This window comes from Cryptotermes secundus, unplaced genomic scaffold (genome assembly GCF_002891405.2).
Source record: "Cryptotermes secundus unplaced genomic scaffold, Csec_1.0 scaffold213, whole genome shotgun sequence".
Taxonomy (NCBI): domain Eukaryota; kingdom Metazoa; phylum Arthropoda; class Insecta; order Blattodea; family Kalotermitidae; genus Cryptotermes; species Cryptotermes secundus.
The window spans coordinates 3151882-3171125 of NW_019731264.1; the positions used below are offsets into that span (position 1 = coordinate 3151882).

The 19244-nt window shown below is 42.3% G+C and overlaps 1 long non-coding RNA gene across 1 annotated transcript in view; it reads left to right on the forward strand.

Annotated features, from left to right (window-relative positions):
• Window positions 1–1823: 1823 nt before the first annotated feature.
• Window positions 1824–19244, forward strand: part of LOC117282500 — an 83235-nt gene continuing 65814 nt past the window's right edge. Inside the window, exon 1 of the long non-coding RNA XR_004513254.1 lies at window positions 1824–2048. This is a non-coding gene — a long non-coding RNA (uncharacterized LOC117282500). The remainder of the gene's footprint in view (window positions 2049–19244) is intronic.

The window sequence follows — 19244 nt, forward strand, 5'->3', positions numbered from 1 at the left end:
CTCCATTGCAGTTCTTATTCAGTCCAGAACCGCTTGTTTTGTCATCTGCTGTCTAAAAACATAAAAGTTAGATTATACAAAGCTGTAATTTTGCCTGTGGTTCTGTATGCGTGTGAAACTTAGTCTCTTGACGGTAAGGGAGAAACATAGACTGAGGGTGTTTGAGAACAGGGTGTTGAGGAGAATATTTGGACCGAAGAGAGATGAAGTGACAGGAGGTTGGAGAAAACTGCATATTGAGGAGCTTCATAACTTGTACTCTTCTCCAAGTATAATTAGAATGATCAAGTCAAGGAGGATGAGGTGGGCAGGGCATGTAGCGTAGATCGAATGGGGAAAAGAGGAATGCATATAGGATATTGGTGGGAAATCCAGAAGGAAAGAGACCACTAAGAAGACTAAGACGTAGGCGAGTGGACAATATAGGATAGGATGGGATGGTATCGATTGGACTGATCTGGCTGAGGATAGGGACCTATGGAGGACTCTTGTGAACACGGTAATGAACCTTCAGGCTCCGTAAAATGCTGTGTAGTTCTTGATAATTTGCACAATTTTCGGCTGCTCAAGAAGGAATCAGCTCCATGTTAGTTTAGTTAGTTGATACATTTATTGTAATATTAGGCCTACTTGGGTACCAGAAATAACTGTCGAAATTATGAATAAACAAGCGTCTAAGGTCTTTTCTTTTCCTTTGTCTGGAATAATAAATATTTTTATTTGTCTCTTGTTCGGCCCCCAAGGTATACAGTCTTTGGGCATGACAGCGTAGAAAATACATTGTAAGTTAGTGTTGTGGAAACAATGTAGTCTACGTGTCACTGCTAATAGGCTTACGTATTGTCGGCAAGACACAAGAATTATGATAGTTCGAGGAAACTGGACAATCGAGGCGCTAGCAGTAGCGGTGTTAAGAGTGACGGAAAGAGAAATCAATAAAATCAATTCCATTCTAGGTCAGGGCGAACATATGCAGCCGCAGATCACTTTGAAATGCAAAACCGTGTTAAAGGCCTTGGTTTCATACGTGTAAAAGCGCTTCCCTGCTTTAGTTCATTTGTTATGTAATTCTTTTATGCCTACTGTAGGGCTTCTGTGTAGAATTGAACAGCTGGAGTGACACCAGCAGATCGGTTTCAGTCACCTGTACAACTCGAGTTTCAGTCTCGTTCTGAACATTCCACTCTGTTTCTGCAAGTCCACTTGAGTCATGATACTAGTTTATCGAGCGAGTTTAGCCGGTCTCTCCAAAATTCATTTTAGCTAGGCTTTCGGTATCTATAAATCGATTCATTTACAAATACGTACTTTAGTTTATGCAGATCGATGTGAGTTCCGGCTCAAGTTTTTGCGTTATACTGAACGACAGGAGAGACCAGTTTTCATGTTACAGAGATACGGAATTCGTTTCACCGCCAATTTTGCTGCGTAAATAGATGAATGTAAAAAACTGAATCGCCTCGCGTTCCGTTTTCAGCTTGTGTTGCTGCTTCTGCGGTAAAGCTGTGACGTCATTGGTGTTAATGCCGCGATGCAACAGAACCCCTGCAGGAGCCTCTCGCTCTGTCTCTGTCTCTTTAGCCCCTCCCACATCTCCTCCACTCACCAAAAATCCTACTCCATTTTGTCATATCTTGGTTCTGCCCCACTGTCATCGTCCGCGGCGAAGGTCGTTGCACAGAATGCCACGTTCCCCCCTCTCCCCGTCAACCCCTCCACTGCCAAAAATTTCCTCTCCCACTTCAATTCTACATTACGTAACGTGGTTTCTGGTTGGTGGATTTCTGAGCCATAGGTCTGTCGGTTCCTGGCAAAGCGCCAAGTTCAGTTGATCTACGTGGTGCAACAGTTTGTTCAGGGGCCGGGGGCGGGGGGAAGAGGAGTGGCTCTGATGGTTACAGGATAATTCTATTCTTTACAGTGGCACTGCGATTTCTACTTGTGAACATCAGCCATGTATAAGGTGTAAGCAATAACTGGCCAGAGACAAAGCAGGTAGCAATGACTCCGGCCGTCAGTTTTCTGTCATCAGCACAAGATACCAACAGGTATGACATTGACGTTTTCTGTATAACAGGGTGACCCATAAAATACGAACAAATTCGTTGGACACGATTTCTGAGGTAAGACACGCTTGCAGCAGTTATTTGTGGATGAAGTTAGCGTGTCATGCAACTGGTGGGAGGGGGGGGGTGAGAAATATATATAACATTTTGCTCGGGAAACATGAAGGGAAGAAATCACGTAGGGGAAGTTGGTTTAGGTGGCAATATACTATTGCCTGTATGATTTGAGGTTCTCACAGCGCCGTTTGTAAAGAGGTCTGTCCTGTGGGATACAGCGCTGTGCAGTCCGTTGAAAATCAGCCGTCATTTCGGAGGAACATGTTGCTTCATGATTGTTTGTTCCTTGGCTTTCTTTTACTTTGAAGATGGAGACAAAATGTTGGGGTTTTCGACGGAATGCACGGTGTTCTGTCCCCCAAAATTATAACTGATGTAAAGAAATAAGTATTTTAGCTGTGGAATGAAATGGTCTGGCAAAGGATATTACAGAGTGACGATCATTGTGAACTCTGTAATGGATCTTCTGTTTCCACAGCCGAGGGGAATCCTTCATCGTGGAGTTACGTAATATGTTAAAGTTTACAGTTTCATGTAACTTACAATATCTGATTCGAGTTCCCTTGTAGGAAGGCTAGGGTTTACTTCGTCGCTATATAAATTCAGTTTACTAATCTTCGTAGGCAGTAAAATGCGGGTTTCTACCTCAGGCACACACTTTTATAAGATGCTGATTTAACCGGCATTACATGGCAATACTGTTAAAATACCATACACTTAAGTCAAATTAATTTCCAGGAGATATGGTAATATTGTCATCTTAAATCACAGCCTGTAAAATCGAACTTAGACGAGCAAGGGAAATAAAAAATGGATTCGTCCAAGAATGGAACGTTTTTGTTTATCATAAATGAACACACATAGATCTACAATCAAGCTATTTCTTATCCATAAGCGTCACTAATGCCACAAAATAAGGGACTTACTGCTATGCGGTACATATCTTTCAGCAGTCTCCGTTCTCTAAGCGCGATGGTCTGGATTTGTGAAGATGGGCGTGTTGAAGGAATAGGCTGTTCTTCCGCGTGTTGGAGTAGTTTTTTTTTTCACCTTGTAATGCAGTTGGAATTGTTCTATAAAAGAGGGGGGACTTGAAAATGCAGAGAACATACATTCTTTTCGTACCATATGAAAAATATGTGGAGACTTTCTCCATGGGACAAAGTCCTTTTTGAGAAGCTAATAGTCGTTCAGCTGGTCAAGAAATTCTTCACTTTTTATGAAACCTGAAAGTTCATTACCGTATTCACAAGGGACGTACCCTTTGCACCATATCCTAAGCCATTCAGAATTCCTTCCAATTTCTTAAAGACCCACTTTAGTCAGAATTCCTGGATTTTCGGGTTTAGTCCATCGTCCGGTATTCTGAAAACTAGAGAACATAACGTTTCGGAAACTGGATCTGTTTCCATCCTCAGGTGAGGATGAGTCCCTTAGAGCTTAGCTCTTTCTAAAGGGCCCAACTGAGTAGGTGTCTCTACCCTCACCTGAGGATGGAAACAGATTCAATTTCCGAAACGATGTTATTTTTCTAGTTTTTAGAATACCGGGCGATGGACTAAGCCCGAAAACCCTTGAATTCTGAGTGTTATACACCATCGTCACTACGCTTTATAATCTATCCACTTTAATGTTGGCCCTGTCTTCCCATATAACCATGCGTCTTAACTTCCGACTGAAGTGCTCTGTACATTTCTTGTTTCAAAATGACATTTAGATCAAACAATTTTGATATTTTATAGCCTTGAAGATTCATGTATCTTTACCAGTGCGCTACGTAGCCTTGCATTTCTAGAATCCCACGTTATCGACTACATATCAGAAATTTTTTTGTTACATAGCACCAGGTTATCTCAATGGATCTGTATTTGCTGACACACTTCTAGTGGTGGCTTAAGGTATTTGTGTTTTCACTTAGTTACTTAGCAATGGAGTCTGGACTCGGACATTATCAGTCCGATATCAAAGGTGACTTTTATTGGGTTCACGATGGATCTAGTCATCTCTCTAGTTGCTGTTGGTTTTGTAGTGACATTACATTGTTTGTAGAAATTTTTCCAAATAAAAATCTTAATAATAGGAGATCGCTTCATGATACTGGAGCTGATACTGATGTGTTTTGTAATGGCTCAGTGCGAGCTTGCGGAAACTGAAATAACTGGCTTGATTAACGGAGCGGGGTTGAATCTGATTTGAAAATCTTCACATTACTTTCTGTAGACATTAATTAGTGCTGATCATGTGCATACTCGTATTGTTTTGCACAGCTCGCAGGCATAGATCGCAGGTGCAAATCTTACTTAGAGGTATGGACGCATGCTCACGGTTTTCTTTCTGCGTTGTATTTCCCTAGTAATGGCTTTGCGATGTGCCAGTCTGTCATCCAAGGAAACATACCAAATGTTCATAGTATCGGAATTTTGAGGAAGAACAGGCGAGCCTAATCCGCGTAAACTGAACACGTGCGTGCGTGACAGTCATGCCAACTCCCCTCCCATCTACGGTTCCGTAAGCACTGATACCCATTATTCTGTTCAGTTTTATCCTTCATCTGTTCACTTTTAGTTCTCTTTAATCATTCTCTACATCTTTCATCCACCTCAGCGAGGTTCTTCCTCCCGTAAATCATTCTGTGCCTTTTCCCGCCACTGCAGTGAAGGGTTTCCCACTTCGTTTCTACCCTTTGCGGTACTTTCAAATATCGATTATGATGGTGAGATTAATTATCGTTACTAGATTCATAAAGGCCCCAATTTGGTACGGACCTGTAGTCTTGTGTATCCGCTACGAGGCACCAGGCATTAATGTAGTGGCAGTGAATAATGATTAATGTCATTATAGGCTAACCTGCCATTTTTATAATCTCAGAAATCATTTCAACTTCCCCTTGAGAGTCCTGTTTCATATTTTGCATACTTGAGGAAGTCTTGCTGTAGATGTACGTTGTGTCAATGCCAAAGCGCTAGGTCTCTTTATAACCTCCATTATGTTTGCTTTTATCTCTTTAATCTCTTCTTATCCTCATCTTAGCTTTATTTATTCTTTTCTCCTTTATATTTATTTTAACTAATTTTTTGTTTCTTCCCCCCCCCCCTTATTTTTTACATTAATGCATTTCCGTGAGAGCGGTAGCAGCAACAGATACAGTGTCATGGTTATCATTGTAACTCCGTATTCAACATACCTGTGGTTCGATACTCGTTGCGAGACAGGCTATCACGCTGAAATTTTTTTGTAATTGTCCCCCTGGTTTCCACCAGGCAGTTTCTGGGACAGTAAGTTGAAACTGTCTAAGTGTTTTATATAGTCATCCCTTCATTCGACTTTATGCAACCTGTGTAGTTGATAAAATGTTTATCTATAGCTTTTCTTACTGGTTACAAAAACTGTACAATAAAGTTTGATCCATATCCATATCAGGCTGTAATACAAATGATACGGTTAGCTCCAGTTCCAACTTTGATATCCATTTTCTGTTCTCTAGACCGCTCCAAAGAGTTGCAAGTCCGAGTCCCCACGTTATATTTCTTAGCATGTTACTTTTTGAGGGTGAGGAATTTGTTGGTGTCCCGCACACCGCCGAAGCTGAAGAACCGCCCCGTTTTGACTGTCCGCGATTTAAACTTTGGTGTGCTAATGAGAGTGTTTGGACGTAAGAGAGATGACTGGACAAAGGACTCAGGAAGATGAATTTTCGTAGGTCTCATAGGCCGTGAAGTAATGTCAGACATTNAAAATGCGTACAGCTGTGTGAGGAGTGGTCCAGGTGCAATAGAGTGAAGTATTGGTAGCCAGGTAATATTGCCCATCAGAGTGGCCGCTCGGTCTGAGGCATGAACGGTCTTCGCCCGCTGTAACACTAGGATCGTGGATTCGAATCCCACTCGAGGCATGGATGTCTGTGTTTGTTCGTTCTGTGTGTAGGTAGCGGCCTTGCGACGGGCTGATCCCCCGTCCAAGGAGTCCTACCGACTGTGTATAAGATTAAGGAACTGAAAAAGCGGCCAAGGTCCACAAGGGCTGTAGAGCCATAGATGGACAGACAGTTACTGTTATTATCTGTCTGGACAGAACATGCCGATTCCACTGAAGTGAGGTATCTTTGTTTCCCACTCATTAGTTCGCGTTTACGTTAGCTGCCAGGCTGTCTTTGCAGGTTGGCCGTCTAATTTCAGTTTCAGTGTACATGAGCCATGACAGTTTAATGATGTGATCAGTTCCCTTCCCAAGACTGTACAACTTCGTACAGAAAGTAATTACATATCTTTGAAGTGTGGAAAATATCCATGAGTGACGTCTGCATAGTGGAAACCCAGCGGAAGGGGGCAAGTAGGTTGTAGCGTCCTTCTGTTCTACAATGAAGGGAAGAATAATGAAATTACTTAGTATTGCTGTGGAAAGTAAAATTTCTAAAGACGGCGAAAGCAGTTGACAGAAGTGAATGGACGGTGAAACGCATAGACAAGGACTGACAAATACTGAAGAAAATCGGAGGAAAGTTTCAATGCCTCGAAAAATTCAGCGTGTCAGAAAAAAGAATGCATTTTGTGATTTCAAGAAGTATATTGTGCGCAGAGAATTTCCTAATATTATGAGCTAAACAGAAAGTCCAAATGTTTGCAAACTTATCCATTGACGAAACAAAGAAACGGTTTGGAGACAAGCGAAAGGGATGAGATTCAGTTTCAAGAAAGTAAAAGAAGAAGATCCCTTTAACTAAAGGAAAGACATTATTGCTGCTCGCCTCATGATACACTTCAGAACTGAAATAGTGAGAGACTGTTGGTGGCATGGTATAATGCCAGGTGCAGCAGTAAACAGCAGTTCAGGACAGAGAACTGTAGTTCTTCATATAGGGAGGCAGGCGGCGCTCATAGATGGGTCTGAATTGATTTCTTGTTTAAAATCTAAATCTTAAAACTACCGTGATGTTATGAACAGCACAAGTTATAAGAAGTGATCCGACGAGAGCTCATTCCTAATAGGCCACTTATCAGTATGTTTTTAATTGATTAGTTCACCATATGGGCGGATTAAAATGTGATTAAATGAAATCTGTAGTAAAGTCCATATAGGCAAACATTTATCTGATAATTTTCCCATTCAACATGGTCTATAATGAGGAGATGTCGCCACTGCTTTTAAACTTTGCTTTGTAATATGCCATTAGGAAGGTCCAGGAAAAGCAAGTGGGACTTAAATTAAATGGGACACGACAGTTGATGGTCTGTACTGATGATGTGAATCTACTAGATGACAATGTAGATACAATGAAGAAAAACGCAGAAACTTGACGCTACTAAGGAGGTTGCTCTAGAAATAAACACGGAGAAAACTAAGTATATATGTTGCCGTCTCGTCACCAAAATGCAGGGCAAAATCTGAAGATAGGTAACAGATGTTCTCAAAATGTGGCACAGTTCAGATATTTGGGAACGATGATAACAAATCAAAAGCTGATTCAGGAGGAAATTAAGAGGGGGTTGAACTCGGATAATGCTTGCTACCATTCAGTCCAGAAGCTTTTGTCATTTCGTCTGTTGTCTAAGAACATAAAAATTAGAATATATAAAAGTATAATTGTGCCTGTGGTTCTGTATGGGTGTGAAACTTGGTCTCTGACATTAAGGGAGAAACATGGACTGAGGGTCATCCTTATTATCAAAGTATCCGTCAATAATGCAACAATTTAAAAGACCTTAGGAATACGTATGTTTTACATTAAAAATGTGCTTCAGTACTTTTTGATGTTAAAATCATTACATGTCGGTAGGACATTAAAAGCATGTTCCATACATTACATGTAATGATTTTAACAACATCCAAAAGTACTGAAGTACATTTTAGTGTGAAACATATGCCCAAGGTCATTTAAATTCTTACATTATTGACGGATACTTTGATAATAAGGATGATGCATCAATGCAACGGGATGCTAAAATATAATATAGACTGATGGTGTTGAGAACGATGGGCAAGGCATTAGGCACGAATGCGGGAGAAGAGGAATGCATATAGACTATTGGTGGGAAAGGCAGATGGAATGAAACCAGTTGGAAGACCAAGACATAGGTGGGTGGACAATAGTAAAATGGATCTTAGAGGGATAGGATGGGATGGTATGGATTGGATTGATCTGACTCCGGATAGGGACCAGTCGGGGGTTCTTGTGAACACGGAAGCTCCTGAGTAGCTGCACAACTGGAGGCTTCTCAAGAAGGGCTCAGCTTCAAGCTAGTTAGTTAGTGCACCATATCAGCAGTAGGAAATAAACCTCCCACCACTTCATTTCCTAGGCCCGATAGTAAAATGTGGTTCCAGAATACAGAAATTGCTTCTCTTCCGGACTTAACAAAGAATGACTGAACCACAGTAGACTGTGAGACTGTGCAGTATAATGTGAACAGAATTTTGCAAGAAAAAAGTTTTGATGTATTTCATCTTGCATTATGCCATTCTGTCTTACACGCAGCAAATATAGTGGTGTAAGGAAGAGGAAAGAGCGATACTGGCGCGGAGATCGGGTAATGAGAGAGGCGACTGAACACGAACAGGAAGTGGAGATGAAGAGTCTGCAGACAGTGTCAGCACCTGCTCTCAGGGCAATTGGACAGCCGCTGAATATGAAGACATGGACAGTTCACCAGGCGACTGAACACTTGAACAGGAAATGGAGACGAAGAGTCTGCAGACAGTGTCAGCACCTGCTCTCAGGGCAATTGGACAGCCGCTGAATATGAAGACATGGACAGTTCACCAGGCGACTGAACACTTGAACAGGAAATGGAGACGAAGAGTCTGCAGACAGTGTCAGCACCTGCTCTCAGGGCAATTGGACAGCCGCTGAATATGAAGACATGGACAGTTCACCAGGCGACTGAACACTTGAACAGGAAGTGGAGACGAAGAGTCTGCAGACAGTGTCAGCACCTGCTCTCGGGGCAATATGACAGCCGCTGAATATGAAGACATGGACAGTTCACTAGGCGACTGAACACTGAACAGGAAGTGGAGACGAAGAGTCTGCAGACAGTGTCAGCACCTGCTCTCAGGGCAATGGGACAGCCGCTGAATATGAAGACATGGACAGTTCACCAGGCTCGGCTCATGAAGAATCTGAGGGCCCATCTATTTTCGGGGTCCGAGCTGCGGAACGGTCTGACCTGTTTTCGTTGTCTCACAGCAGGCCTAACTTACTCACCGCGATTCCTGCCCACCGGTAGGAATGTATGGCCTACGCGTAATTTGGGAAGCTGATGGTGACTACCGGGCCTCGCAGGCTTACCCAAGTTATTGGAAAAGGCCTGAAGGTTGTTAGAGTTTAGAGTCCTCTTGCATCACATGCCCCCCACTGGTAGCCATATGAAGCATGGGGGAGACTCGAAATGCAACCTGGACAGAGGTGTAATACCTGAACCTCATCCACTCTTAGGCGCGTGTTCACAGATTGACAGAGGAAGAGGGCAAAACATCAATTTAATATTCCGTAAGCAGTTTTATTTTGTTATTTCCCGTTTGAAAATTACAGGCCACGGAAACCACTGCAGTAATTTATAATATCCAGTGCATTCATTTCCTGCAAAGGACATGTGTGTGTTCCGATATGGTTAGCGTGTAGGATGAATGCGAGAAACAAGAAGCACGTACAGAATTTTCGTGAGGAAACCACCCGGAAGATATTCACTTGAAATCTCGAGGAAGTTGGGAAAATAATATATTTTTACTTTTTTAATGTCGTTTGGCTGTGATAATAAGCAGCGATTTCATTCTGTTAATATGAAATGACTGAGTATCGGACGTACGGCGTTTTCTTGTAGTTGGGAAGCGAAATAAGTTATGTCTGAAGTGCCGTGTAAGGGAGCTTCATGTTTTTGTAGATTGTATGGTCAATACAAACCGTGAAGGCACTGTTCTGGCCGGACTTGGGTTTCTAATGCCCAAGATTAGAGTACATTGGCCTTCTCGTTTAAATTAAATACAAGCGAAGTGACTGCGCGTGCGGGCGTGCTTGTGTGTTGCCTAAATTGTTATCGGCTATTGCCAGGAGAACAAAAGAATACATTATCGTCCGCAATCACGTGTCATCGTATCGATAGTGGCTTGTTTCTGCTTCGTAAACTATTGACGTGGCACATGCCCCCAGGTGGAGCTCAGAGGCAATATGGTAATGCTAGATGTTTGCAAGTGCTTATTGCAGCCGGGGCTGAGCTGCTAAATTCGTCCTTCGAAAATAAGAGGCAGTATATATGGTTTTCTTCTCTTTTTGGTAGTAACTCCTCTTCTGCCGTTTTAGTTAACGGTGCAGGAAGTTCTTATCTTAATCGTTTACTCTGGGGACATGCGTCACTGCAACAGATATTTACAGGAGAAACAAGTGAGTTTGTAAAGCACTAGTTGTTTTGTGGGGGCACTATACTACAAGCCGGAATGTCGAGGGTTCGATTCCCCATGAGGTCATTGGATTGTTTTCAATTGACCTAATCCTTCCAGCCGCACTGTGGCCCTGGGGTCGACTCAGCCTCTAACAGAAATGAGCACCAGGAATCTTCCCGGGGGTAACGGGCGCCCGGCGCCTAAGGCTGACAAACTTGTAGCCATCTGTGAGCCGATTGTCTAGAAAATGTGGGGGCTTCGACGTCTCACAACCCTATGGGCCTTCGCGGCCTGTTACAGGGATAACTTTACCTTCTTACCTGGTTCTTTTGTGCGTGAACTATTATGATTCATGCGCACAGTCTGCTACTTAATTTTATTTCGTAACCTTACTTAGTAACAAACTGTTTTTCTCTCGTGACTCATAACTTTTTGAAAACTAACCACATACCCACTTCATCATAAAGTAAACACAAGTTTTACAAAGACTAACAAAATATATTGTTACATAGGACTACGGCAGCGGATGCGCATGCGCCAATAGAAAGTCTGTTGGAAACTGTTTTCTATTTGGTTAATGCTGAGGCTTTATAGGCAGACCAGACAGACAGTGTGAGAGCTGGGATAACCAGTGAATGGACAGTCACAGTTGCAGCGGAGAACAGACATCGGAACACTGAGCTAGATGCGAGGGTCACCAGTCGGTAACGACGTGAACGGAAGACGGCAATGTTGAGATCTGTTACTAGGCAACGACTGGTGAAGGCACAGCAGACTGGGAAGACTTAATGTGTGCTGTGGTGAATTGTAGAATGTGTGACTAATTTAGGCCCCGTTTCTAATCAGTAAAATCGTGACAGGATAATAATGAAATATTAATATTTACTTTAGTAAACTTTATTTCACAATCGTATTACTTACCAAATTATTTTCCGCCCGCGGCTTGTACCGCTTTCACACCTAAGCCAATATTGTCCAATTTTATTCTATGTGAGAAAGGTGAGTGTATGAAATCTCCTTCAGAATGGACCTAGAAATACATGTAGCTGTATTTAGTAGACGCAACGTGCAGTTCATGCTCTTCTCAAAATAATCGGTTCATTTAGTTCGTTAGATGACTCCCTGCATTATGGAATAACCTATCAGAGCAAGTCAGCCTCCAAGATATGAGAAACACACTGCAGAATCTGACCCAAACCACGCTCCTAGCAGCCATATTGTTATAGCATTCCTCTATCAATACACAGCTTTACCGTTTTATCTTATATTGTACTGTTAACTTTTGAACTAGCAAAAATTCGCGCTGCATTTATAGCCTGATTTATTTATTTTGATGAAATAAAAGTAGGCTTATGAGATCATCTTGTTGTGTATGGATACAATGTATTTTGTCCTGTCTGTTGGGAATATATATTCCAGTTGCAATCATTTACAATTTCAGTTTGTAATTTACATTGTGAGATGAGACACCGACCAAACAATTAATGTCAAATAATACTTCACGTTGGACCGATTATGTGAGAAATGAAGTGTTATTTAGAGTCAGTGAGCAGAGGAATATCCTACACGAAATAAGAAAACGGAAGGCTAATTGGATTGGTCATATCTTACGCGGTAACTGCCTTCTAAAAGAAGTTATTGAAGGAAAGATACAGGGGCGGATAGAAGTGACCAGAAGACGTAAGAAGATGCTGGATGACCTTGGGGACAGAAGAGGATATTTTCATTTGAAGGAGAAAGCTCTAGATCGCATCAAGTGGAGGAACTGTTTTGGAAGAGGCTGTGGACCTGTCGTCTTGACAGATTACTGATGAATGAATGAATTACTGCACCAATACCACGGGCCTCCAAGCAGTTAACTATACGTATACAAGTCTATGCCCGCCGGAATATAACAACAAGATTGCAACAAAATGACTTCATAGTATGCAATATTACATGAAGAGTTTTTATCCATATTTTATTCCGTAACTTTCGTATTTATAATAATTCTATAATTCATTGTATTTTTATACCTTGTATTTTATAATGTAACAGTTATCAAGTATCCAGCTTTACTGTCACAATGTAATTGCAGTTCAGTAGTGTGTGAATATAGTAATTATGTGTTTGCTTGATGATGGCTTTAAAAGCCGAAACATGTAGCTAAGGTAATGTTGACCTTGACCGTTATGTTATGTTACGACGGACTCCAGTAAAGAATAGTATACCATTCACGATTCGTTCCATATTTCCAGTTCGTTATGGAACGAGGTTCTATTCCAAGTAGAGACTCTTCACATTCTGGACTCTGCGACTGGGGTTCCATTCCCGGCAAAGGAAGAACTTCTCACCAAAGCTATGTTCAGATCGGCTGTATCGTGATGTGACTGCACACCTATGTCTGGGGTCGAGGTTGAGAATGGCTGAAGGGTTACCTCGTCTTCTTGTTTTCGGGTTACTTTCTGTACGGCTTACGCCTTTTCACAGGACCAGAATTAACATGCTCCGGTGAGCCTGCGCCATAGCTTAAGCCGTTAGTCGCTGGATTCCCACCGCGGCGGCCCGGTTTCGATCCCGGGTCTGGTCCAGTGGGAATTGTGGTGGACAAAGTGGCGCTGGGGAGGGTTTTTTCCGAGTACTTCGGTTTCCCGTGTCAATCTTTATTCCATCAAATTCTCCATCATCATAATCACCCGGGGCTGGCTACAATAGGCCAATCAGTGGCCGCCGTGCCGAGTGGACCCAGTCGGACTCCACCCCCAACTAAGCGAATTAAAAAAAAAAGAAAAAAAAGAAACATGCTCCTGTAAAGTGTGGGTCCCGGGCCATTCCATAGCTCAGGCGATTAGACGCCGGCTTCCCACCTGACCTGGGCTCGAACCCCTTCAGGTCATGTGGGATTTGTGGTGCTCAAGTGGCACTGGGGCAGGTTTTCTCCGAGTATTTCGGTTTCCCTTGCCACTTCTCATTCCACCGACTGCTCCACCATCATCATCATCATCATCATCATCTATCAGCCGGCGCTGGTACACTATTCCAATTAATGGCCAACGTGCCAAGTGGGCTCAGTCTCACCCCACCTCAAGAAAAAAGTGTGGGTCCCATCTGTTCTCTCTTTTCATTGCTCTCAGGGGTGAAAGCTAGTGTGAGTAGTTCACCGCCCACTTATGAACGAAAGTTTTGCTTTTAAAATGTTCAGGTTGTCAACAGTACTGCTGAATTTACGATAGCCACAGCTTAGGGTGCCAGACTCTGCCTTCTCAACGCCGAGCCTCAGGTTCATGTGAGATTCGTGGTGGATGAAGTGGCACTTGGGCGGGGTTTTCTCTTGAATTTCTTCGAGGTTCCCCTGCTACTCAGAATTCCACCGTTTTACATACTCATCTGTCAGCGTTCTCTGGGGTAGGAGATAGCCCTGGCCAAGCAGCACGTCGTGGTCCTCGGTCTTCAAATATGAGGCGTCATCTCTGACTTGTCACGTAAATAAGGAAGTTTTTTGAATAGCGGAACAGTTCACTTGCCCCTTGTTTCCTCCGAAGTAGGCATTTGCCGCTCTCTGTCAAAACGCACTTCACATCTTCACGATGACACGGATGAAGTCAGTATGTTCTCTGAAGATTACCTTTTTTTTGTGTCGTCGTAGTCGACGTTTCGAAGGAACATGCTGCCTCCATCTTCCAGGTAGATGCATAATCTTCAAGAAATTTCAGTCTTAGTGCCTAAATGAATGAGTTGCCGACAGAAACAGGGAAATAATGGAGGGGAACCCGGTAATTTGAAACGCGTTATTGAAGCACGTTTAAAACGATTTATTATGTGGCTGTTTTTGACTAAGGAGCCAGGATGGCTCAGTCGATATAGTGACTAGGCTACAAGCTGGACAGTCGAGAATAATCTGTTCTCCAGTACGTCCAAACTGGCTGAGGGGCCTGCCCAGCCTTCTGTCCAATGGGCACGGGAAGTTTTCTTCTCAGCGAGTTGACAACTCACCTTCGTCTAGAGACAGCGGCGGCTCTGCTCTCCCGTACGTGTTAATGGCCTGGTTCTTAATCATACGCGGAGACAAGCTTACCTAATGAAAGGAACAGCGATTCTTAAATCTGCTGGAAAACAGGAACGGGGTATTAGGTTTATTTAGCAGGTATTTCATATACGGCGTGTTAATGGAATACGTTTTGTGTACAGGAAGATAAGAGATCACGAGGCTGACGGTACCCACAGCTTACTGTTTAGATTAGAGAATTGCGAGAGGTGACATTGAAACAAGAACAACAATGAGCGTGTAGAGGACATATTAGCATCAATAAACCCATGTGTTCTGTTGCGTCATTAAAGGATCCGGCATAATTCTGCTGTTTCTAGTTATGACTCACTACACAAATGACCGTCCATGTTCAGTACACGTGCATGCCCGTGTTGCATGTTTGTGTTTGCCCGTTGAGAGTGACTCTGCTTTCTGTCGGATCACTGGTTGCGGAGTTCGTGTCTGCTTTGTGTATACTGGTCGAGCGAACTCTTTGGCTTGTGCTGTCTTTTTTAGATTGATAATCATTTATCGAATCAAGAAATTCCTGGCCTCTTACTGAACCCGAAGGCTCATTGACGTGTATACAATAGCTCGCAGTTGGACTCTATTTTGAGCCAGTTTAATCCAGTCCATACCTTCATACTCTATTTCTCGAACATCAGTTTTAGCATTATCCTTCCATCCACGCCTAGGTTTTCCGACTGGTATATTCCCTTCATATTGCCCGGCTAGAATTCTGTATGCATCATTGATGTTCATGCGTGCTACATGTTTCAGCTCATTCTCCCTGGTTTAATGGCTCTAATGGCGTTTGATGAAGAATGAAAATTCTGACGCTCGCCGTTATGTGATTTTTTCGTCATACTTTTCTGTCTCCTGTCCGTTTCACGGGTCAGAATATTCTTCGTAGCACTTTGTTCGCAAACACCATCAATCTGTTATTCTCTCAAAGCGAAGGGCCATTTTAATATATATATATAAAAGTAAAGCTATCCCTGTAACAGGCCGTGAAGGCCCATAGGGTTGTGAGACGTTAAGGGTCCCACATTATCTAGAGAATCGGCTCAAAGATGGCGGTAAGGTTGTCAGCCTTAAGCGCCGGCCGCGCTTCACTTCCAAGGAAAATCATTTTATTAATTCCTGGTACTCATTTCTGTTTTATATATATGAAGCAATAGGATCCGGGAAAGCGACTAGCTACGGGTTGGACGGGCGAGGGATCAGAGTTCAAGTCCCGGTTAAGACAAGATTTTTCTCATCTCCATGTCGTCCTAGCCGGTTCTGGGGCCCATGCAGTCTCGTATGCAATAGGTGCCGGGTGCTATTTCCCCCGGGGTAAAGCGGCCGGGACGTTAAACTGACGTTAACTCCATTTAGAGCAGAGGTCAAGAATGGTGGCTCTATACACCCACTCCCCCACGAGTCATGGCTTAATGCCTAACTACTTAAGTACAGGGTCAACTTTACCTCTGTAAGAACCAAGAGGCGTAATTATTTGTTTCTGTAGGTTGATTTGAGGATCTTTAAGATGAAGTCTCCTTCCAACTACATGGAAAGCTGTCAACAGTTACTGACATATGGCAAATCGTTTAGAGTACTTCATGGTGGCTGATCTTGACCTCTAAGTGTGCCTCTTAAAAATCTTTGGCATACAGTTTTGACGGGTCATTACAGTTTTTCACAATGCTGTATTTTAGCGTCCTGTTGCACTGATTTTCATCCATGATATGTATACAGTGGCCGTCTTGTAGTGCACTCGATTTCACCTGTTACTTCACGACATGTTTGGGTAACATAGTGCCATCATCAGGTGCCCTAATTACGCTAATCTATTGCATTGCTTGCCTTTATAAAATTATTTAAAAATTGCGTATTTGTCAACTATAATAAATTTACACAAATACAAAAATTTGACAAATACGCACTTTTTAAATACTTTTTAAATAATTTTATAATGGCAAGCAATGCAATAGATTAGCGTAATTAGGGCACCTGATGATGGCACTATGTTGCCGAAACATGTCGTGAAGTAACAGGTGAAATTGAGTGCTCTACAAGACGGCAACTATATACATATCATGGATGAAAATCAGTGCAACAGGACGCTAAAATACAACATTAAATATAATTCTTTCTAAATGTTTGCATTTGTACGTAGCATTGTCCATACACCTACGTCTTGGTCTTCCCAGTTATTTCTTTCCCCCTGTTTTTCTCACCAATATCCTAAATGCATTCCTCTTCTCCACTATTCGTGNTGAAACTTGTCAGGGATTTGAAGGGGACTGAACCTCTGGAGTCTCGGTTCTTGTGGTGGCCGTGAGAGAACCACAGATTCGTAACAACAAATGATTTTTTTCTGAAGTCGAATACAATCGACTGCTTACGGTATGTCCTTTATTTCTGAGTTTATCTGTGCCTCTTAATAAATCTTGGTGATAAATTTATCCAGTTTGTTGGATTATGATGTAATATACGAAATTGGAGTTTCTGTATAAACTGGCTGATAGCTTCATTCATTTGTGTACATGTCAGGAAGGAAATGAAATATCACGTGTCATTACAATCTGTGGACTCGGAAGGGGCAGATAAGGCGAAATTTATTCCTGTTTATATTTATCGAGCAGATTATGTTACAACATACAGCAGTGCATCTGCACGCCAGGATGACAACAGAATTAAGTAATCATTGCTTTATATAATTGTAAAGTTTTTTCTGTCTTTATAAATGTAATTGTCTCCAACGCACTGAGATGCATTAATTGTTTGCTCTTCTGGAACCAGAGATTACGATTCATCGATGTTCCTCAGTCTCTTCTGCCAAATTCTGGGAGCAAACCTTAACATATCAAGACAGGCTGTTCCCATGTCCTTCCTTCCAAATTCGTATAATTTGCATAGACGACAGTGCGCCGTTAAATAAAACAGTAACTGATCATCTGTACCTCTCCTGATTATTCCATGACTTAAGCGTTTCGTGGTTTATCCCTTTCCTCCAGGCAGGTGCTTCAGACTATTGTAAAAATTCGAGAAAACCGATTCATTTCATGTACTTGAAAATGCATGATTCATAATCATCCTGTCATGCAGTGCTATATAACGTACTCAGCTAGTTGCGAGACCCACGCCTGCGATTATGAGCGACTTCAGTCCCAACTACTTATTTTCCTGAGATACGTTTTACTACTATCCCCCCGTACCTTCAGTCTTCTTATTGGCCACTTCTCAAGAGATATCCCTATCAAAATTGTTATATAGTGTCACGTGTAGGGGTGAGTAAGACGAGGTTCGGATTTGTAATTGAATTTATTGGATACTTACTGGTCGTAACTACAATTAATTATTACACTATTCCTGATTTTCACACTACAGAGCACTCCACGCTAATCTCTTCAATCTAACTGCACTAGCCTTCACAGATTTATAATACAGGAACTATAATAGTCTCACTGAATCACACACTTCGAATACCACTGCACTATAGCACAAATAATGTCTTCAGGTCACACGTTAAGCCTGCACAGGCTGACCTCTTGTACTCTTCTGTACTCCTAGTTCCAATTCGCTCTGAACTTACAGCTCACGGTTCTCGTTATATAGCAGCGGAACGGACATCGACCTACGGTAAACAAATCACGTGATCGCTATCCCGCCAGTCTATTGGCGTGTCGGTCAGATCTGCAGAACCGACGCGTCAATAGACTGGCAGGATAGCGATCACCACCATATTACCATCCTAAAAATGCTATGTGATCTGTATATATCACGAGGTTCCTTGCTATGCAGTATTCTAAGAAGCCAGTGTACTTCAAACTCCTTGATTTTAAGTGTTTTCCCGGATCTTTCCCCCTTCCTTCCCCTCACCAGAATTGGCTGATAACAATTTTTGGACTGTGTAATAAGTAGTTAAAATGCGTTATTAAATAAACTAATAAATAAATCGTCTTTTTAAACCGTATGCCAGCTTAGATTGGACAGGATTTTGACTGATTTAATGTGGCTGTAAATGCAATTTAGATGTTTATTTTAAGAAAACATCCTTTCTGAAGGAAATAACCAGAGCATTTGGCCTGAAATTCTAAATTTTATATTGACGTGGTCCCTGGAATAACACGTTTGCCAGAAAAGTGCAGCTTGTGCCAATTTGGAGTCATACGAAATGACGCAGTTAGGAATAGCTTGCCAGAGACTGACTAAAAATACACAGTTGTTGGTTTATATAATGAGCCATTTTCCTGTTGAAATAGTATGGATTTCTTTCGACTCGTTCATAGTAACAAAGCTGATATTGATAATTGTATTGTTTCATTTCTTTGTATATCATTAGTTAATAGAACATTAAAGGGGTGGGGATTAATGATGTAAATTGCAGGGCGGGACGAATTACGTGATGGACGTGCGGGTTGGCTAACTGGCAGGGTGTTGCGCAGGCGTTATCACAGTTCTTGGTATGATGCAATAACCTACCCAAGCAGACCCCCCCCTCCTCCCTACGCTTCCTTGCAGCCCGTGCCACTTGCTTTTGACATTCGTGGGCCTGAGGGGCTTCGAAGTATTGATTTGACGTACTTCTCTTAACGCTTTTGCAGAGCAACGCATATTGTACGTAAGTCATTCATGCAGCCATTAGTAATTGGAAGTTGAGAGGGGTATGACGAGATACGTAACGACAGTATTGGTCTGAATTACATAACAGGGCGTCTTCTGACTCCGTGGTACAGGATACTCAGCTGTTAAGA